The following is a 6,648-nucleotide window of genomic DNA, read 5'->3' as shown; positions in this document are numbered from 1 at the left end:
TATTAGGTAGGAAAATGACTCCTAATCAGACATAATATCCATCAATTAACACATTTAGGTCAAGGATATGCAACCACTTCACATAAAGTCCATTCACATGTTCCAGTTTTCCTCCAGACTGTCACCTTAACCCCATCAACCTGTCAACCACTGCATCCTCATATCCTTCCAATCTAACCACAGCCCCATCAGGACCTCACCACCAGGTTCAGAGATCACAGTGCATTGGTGTCCCATATAAAGGTGTCCCAGAAAAGTTTATTCTCCATTACCTGGTTATTTTACCCACACATGTGCAGATGGCCTTGGGTCTCTGGCTGGGGATTGGGCCAAAAGACCCTGACTCTTTCAATAATACTGATCACAACTAATTTGCTGGACCATCACCCCCAATGATTCAAGCTCAGATTTCTCATCATCATCTGCCTTCTGGCTTTTCCAGTTCCTCCAAACTAGAGTAAATAGAGCAGACTTTTTCAGGGATTTTCACTGTGGGGGGACTGGCAGAGGCTCCCATTGGTCCACCCAACCTCCACTAATGCTGCATTAAGACATTTGTTTTGGGACGCCTGGGTGGCTTAGTTGGTTAAGTGTCTGCCTTCAGCTTAGGTCATGATCCTGGGATCATGGGTCCCATGGGTCCTGGGATTGTGTCCAACATCGGGCTCCCTGCTCAGCGGGGAGTCTGCTTCTCCCTCTCCCTCTGCTGCTCGCCCTGCTTGTGCTCTCTCTCTCTGACAAATAAATAAAACCTTAAAAAAAAAAAAAAGATTTCCATGCTACTGCGGAAAGTCCCTTGACTATCCTCTTTGTCATTCCCCATATTCTTGTGGATTATTCTAATTGTCTTAGCATCTATAAGACCAAAAAAGGGGGTGGGTGCCTGGGTGGCTCAGTCATTAAGCGTCTGCCTTCGGCTCAGGTCATGATCCCAGGGTCCTGGGATCGAGCCCCACGTCGGGCTCCCTGCTCAGCGGGAAGCCTGCTTCTTCCTCTCCCGCTCCCCCTGCTTGTGTTCCCTCTCTCACTGTTTCTCTCTGTCTAATAAATAATAAATTTAAAAAAAAAAGCCCTAAAAGGGTAAGTTGATGACCCCGATCCACATAATGGGACAATTCCATCACATTATACTCCCTGGTTTCAGTAATTTCTTAGTTTTGTCCCCCTGCCACCTGGACTACCTTCTTGGTAGACAGAAGTCTTAGAAGTGCTTGGTATCTATTGTTCCAACATAATTCTCCCTTTGGTAGCATTCTAGAAGCTAGCAGCCATAGCTCAGATCAGCTGAAATCCAAGTCTGGCACAGCGTGAGGTCCCCCACTGAACACTCTCCTTCACTTTCTTTCTTCTTCTCCTTCCCCTCCTCCTCCTCCTTCTTTAGAGAAGTCTGTGTTGATATTGGCCAAATAGGCTACTTGAGAGGGATGAACCTCGAGGAGTGAGTGGCCCCAACGCCAGGCCTGCCGTGCTTCACAGGCTTGTAGGTGACGGAGAACTCACCCAAGCAGTGGCCAATCATCTCGGGATTGATTTCCACCTGGTCGAAGATCTTACCGTGATAGACACCCACCATGCTGACCACCATCTCTGGCAGGATGGTTATGTCCCGCAGGTGCATCTTAACCACCTCAGGCTTCTCCATGGGGGAGCCTGCTTCTTGGCCTTGGACAGGTGCCTCAGCAGTGAGTGCTGCTTCCTCTGTAAGCCCCAGCTCAGCCTCTGCCACTACCGAGCACTGTACAGTTGGATCAACTGCTCAGGGGACATGTCCAGCAGCTGGCCAAGGTCCATGCCGTGGTAGGTGAACTTGTGAAAGATGCACTTCTTCTTCTGCTCACTTCTGCCATCTTGTCAGGCCTTTGGAAGGACCACCCACTCTCCATGCAGACAACAATAACCAAAGAGTTGTATATTTAGCTTGTTTCTTTTTGTTTGAATTCCCTTATATATCTAGGGAGGCAACTTCTCAGGAGGTGGGTCTATCAGTCCTAAATTCCATTGGTAACTTTTATGTCTAGTAATCGATCACAGCACAGCTACTGTTTCATACCTCAGGTGACTCAGTAGCTACCCGAATACCAAAGATGAAAGTCATGCTTCCTTTTCCCAAAGAACACTTTCACCACATTTCAGTAAGTCAGGATCAGTACAGCAAACCCCACTTAGGACGCCAACTCTGTCAGGGATCCCCAAGGCCACCCTCAGTTTTGATGATTTGCTGAAAGGACTTACAGGACCCAGAGAAACTGTTACATCACAGTTATGAATTATTACAGCTAATGAATACAGATTGAAATCAGCAAAGAAGGGGCGCCTGGGTGGTTCAGTCGTTAAGCGTCTGCCTTCGGCTCAGATCACGATCCCAGGGTCCTGGGATCGAGCCCCGCATCGGGCTCCCTGCTCCACAGGAAGCCTGCTTCTCCCTCTCCCACTCCCCCTGCTTGTGTTCCCTCTCTCGCTGTCTCGCTCTCTGTCAAATAAAATATTTTTTAAAAAATAGTACTAAAATCAGCAAAGCAAATAAATACATAGGGGGAGTCCAGGAAAAATCAGATGCAAGCTTCCAGTTGTTCTCTCTCAGAGAAGTCACAGGGACAGCACTTAATTCTCTCTGTAATGATAAATAACAACATATGCGAAGTGTTGCCAATCAAGGAAACTCACTTGAGCCTTGGTGCCCAGGAATTTGATTGCAGGTCTGTCATGTAGGCATGGAGCACCTTAGCTACCCGTCTTCAGCCCCTCCAGAGATAAGATTGACACGGCATGGCCCAGAGCCCCAGGCAAAGAAAAACAGGCAGTCACCATAAATCACACTGTTAGCATAAACTATCTAGCACAGCCCAACACCCCAGGTAAATAGATATCCTTATCGGACCACATATTCCCAAGGCTTAGAGGTTATCTGCCAAGAGCCAGTCAAGGGCCATTGTTTTCTTTGAAATGTGCTGGGTTTGAACACCCCAAGCCTACTGATCCTAATCCTTCACTACACCGTCTTGCACATTTTGTTACGTTTCCTATTAGGTATTATTCTTATTCACTCTTGTAAATGGAATGTTTCATGTATTAAATATGTTATTTATATTATGAAAGCTATTGGTGCCTACCTGTTACTGTTGTACCACATGACCTTCCTGAATTCCCCCCGCTGATTATTAGATTTGGTTCTCATGGGTTTTCCAGATACACATTCCCATCACCTGCAAATCATAGGTCCAGTTTTCTGATTGCTGCTATAACAGTCTCACTAAACAGTCCAGCAGGTATATTTCCTGACTTTTATCAGAATATAACTTTACAATCATTTTACTATATCAGTTTTTAAAACACCAGGTAGTGCTTTCATCCATTAGAAACACAGGCTTTGGGGCGCCTGGGTGGCTCAGTTGGTTAAGCAACTGCCTTCGGCTCAGGTCATGATCCTGGAGTCCCGGGATCGAGTCCCGCATCGGGCTCCCTGCTCAGCGAGGAGCCTGCTTCTCCCTCTGACCCTCCCCCCTCTCATGTACTGTCTCTCATTCTCGCTCTCTCAAATAAATAAATAAATCTTTAAAAAAAAAAAAAGAAACACAGGCTTTAAGACCAACACAGTTCATGAGCATTTACTACCTTTGGTTCATGTTTGAACAGCCCTTTTTCTGCTTTTGAGACCAGCCAGAGTCTGTGTATTTCATGTAAGGTGGATGAAAATAAACCTTTAGGAAGGTTACCTTGAAAATAATCAGATCTAAACTCATGGAAGAACATCTTAAATACACAGACTACTTGAATATGCCATCTGCATCCCGGCCTCCTTCCCCAGCGTCCAGGCTCACCCTGTTCCTGGGAACCAGACTACAGCCTTGGCTGACTTCTATTTCTCGGGGCCTTTACATCTGAATAATACCCCTTTAAGCAGTATCTACATGCACTGCCAGTTTCATTCTAAAACACATCTGATTGTACTTCAAGGGTTTCTATTTCCTATGTGAAGTTTAAACCTTAGCACGGTGCAGAATGTTTGTAACCTGACACTAGTTCTGTTCTCGCTTCTATCTACTCGTACCTATTCTCACCATACAGACCTACTCGCCGTTCCCCAAACATCTCGTGCGTGTTGCTATGGACTGCATTGTGCCCCCATATTCATATACTGATGCCCTAACCCCCAGTGTGGTGGTATTTGGAGATGAGGCCATTTGGGAGATATTTGGGCTTAGATGCGGTTGTGAGTATGACTCATGATGGGATGAGCCTTTGGGAGAAGATACACCAGAGAGCTCTCTCCGTCTCTGTCTTCTGTTGCGTGAGGACACAGTGGTCTTCTACAAGTGAAGAGAGTTCTCAGCAGATACCAGCCATGCTGGCACCTAGATCTTGGAACTCCTAGCCTTCAGAACTCTGAGGAAATAAACTTCTGTTGTGGAAGCCACCTGATCTATGGAGTTTTGTTATGGCAGCTAACAATCCTTTACCAATTCAAATGCTGTGCTGAGGGGAGGTTTTCCACCTGCACCAATGGGGTGTTCTACAATTGAACTAAATTCTGACACCGTCTACCCAGAGACAGCCCCAGACCCCACAGGTTAAGGGCTCAATCCCATAAAACTGCCCCGCCTTCAGCTGTCAATCACAACTGTGCCTCAGACCAACTAGCTGTAAATCAGAGCTTCCCACGTCCCCGTCCCGGGGCTGACTACTTTGCTAGAGCAGCTCACAGAACTCGGGAAACCCATTTACTCACTAGATTACTAGTTTGTTACAAAGGATCTTAAAGGATAGAAATCAACAGCCAGATGAAGAGATAAGTAGTAGGAAGTAAGGAGCTTCTGTCCTCACGGAGTCTACAGCTGGGCACAGGGGCACATATGCATTCTGGTTCACCAACATTGGAAGCTCTCTAACTCCCCTCCTTTGGGGGTTTTTATGGAGGCTTCATCAGCTAAGCATAATTGATAAGCGCATTGACCATTGGTGATAGATTCAACCTCCAATCCCTCTCCCGTCCCCAGAAATTAAAGGGCGGAACGGAAAGTTCCAAAGCTCTAGTCACAAAGTCGGTTCGCATCAGCCCCATCCTCATGTGCCTCCTGAAAGTCATCTCATTAACAGAAACCCACGTGGGGTGGAAAGGGGCTCGTTATGAAGAACAAGACAATTTCACCTTTATGGCTGTGACGTGACTTTGGAACTGAGGACAAGAGACCAAACATTGTAACACAGACACTCTCATTGCTCTTACCGGCCAGGAAATCCCAAGGTTTGGGAGCTGTGGTCTAGGAACTGTGGATAAAGACCAAGTATATGTTTCTTTCTTTCTTTTTTTTTTTTAATTTATTTATTTGACAGAGAGATAGCACAAGTAGGCAGAGCAGCAGGCAGAGGGAAAGGGAGAAGCAGGCTCTCTGCTGAGCAGGGAGCCCGATGCGGGGCTCGACCCCAGGACCCTGGGATCATGACCTGAGCCGAAGGCAGCCGCTTAACCGACGGAGCCACCCAGGCGCCCCCAAGTATATGTTTCTTACAAATCACAGTATCACACAGCGGGCAGACAAAGTCACGTGTTTATACGCCCAGGTGGGAGCTTTGCTTTTCCTTCTGCTCCTCTCGAATGGCTGCTCTGCCTGGAGACTCCTATTCATTTCAAGACCCAGGTCAGGTGTTACCTCCACTAGCAGCTTTCCAGACTTCATTCGTCCTGCCCCACGTTTGGGGCTTGCTACCTCATCCCGGTCCCACTGCACAGTGAAAGGCACGACTCATCGGCAAGCGGCAACAAAGATGTGGAGGCACTAATTCCCACCGTTGTCCTTTCTTCCCCGTTCCCTTCTGTTTGTATTTGCTATTTAATGTCACTGTAAACACAGAAACTTTAAAATTACAGCGTGAGTGTTACTGTTCATCTTTAACTGCGCGATACCAGTTTGCAATGCAAATATAAGAGCACTCCTTGCCGAAGTGCAATCGCTGAAACGGCGCGGCCCATTGCTCATACTCCTTCCCAGACAGCACACGTCATTCTTGACGCTCACGCCTTCTGCCCACACCGGCCTCACCTGCTGTGAGTGAGGAAAAGCGTCTGCGGGGCGCCCCCTTCCGATCCTCGAAGCCATCCTTTCCAGAGAGGCGTGGTCCACGCGGGGGCTACACAGGTCGAACAGACCACGGTAGGGCTCTAGAAGGCTTGTCCTCTCAGTGTTTGAAGCAAGTTCCGGTTAGCATGGAAAGCGGCCCTGGGTCGTCCCGCCAAGCCCAGGTTGTGATTCCCAGGGTAGTCATTGCGTGCTTACCTAGTACTCACTGCGCATGGCTTCACTGAGGGTGAGCCCGAGCCCTGTCCACGTAGGTCTGCCCGGAGCTTGTGTCCCTGGCCGGGCTGCTCCATGGGCCTGGCCCTGCCTTTCCCTTCACACACCAGGCACTGTGCCGGGTGCAGGCATGCAGCCGTCGGCAAGACGACCCCGGCCCTGCTCTCATGGGGCTTGTGCTCTACAGGGGCTCGCTGGAGTCGCTGGGAAAGAGAAGAAAACAGATACACAAGAAAGCAGGTATGTGTGGTGCCACCACTCCACAAAGCATTCAGGGAGGGCTCCCATGCAGGGACAGAGAGGGCTGCAGGGGCAGAGAGGGACCCAGGGACAGAGAGGGCTGCAGGGGCAGAGAGGG

General features: G+C 48.4%; 1 pseudogene; it reads right to left on the bottom strand.

The window, feature by feature from the left end:
* Window positions 1-929: 929 nt before the first annotated feature.
* LOC102742603 (uncharacterized) overlaps window positions 930-6,648 on the bottom strand; it is a 27,924-nt pseudogene continuing 22,205 nt past the window's right edge.

Source organism: Leptonychotes weddellii, chromosome 14, assembly GCF_054177405.1.
Source record: "Leptonychotes weddellii isolate Sample4059 chromosome 14, ASM5417740v2, whole genome shotgun sequence".
NCBI classification, from domain to species: domain Eukaryota; kingdom Metazoa; phylum Chordata; class Mammalia; order Carnivora; family Phocidae; genus Leptonychotes; species Leptonychotes weddellii.
The sequence above is the reverse complement of the archived record's forward strand: the minus strand, read 5'-3'. Positions and strand labels throughout refer to the sequence as shown.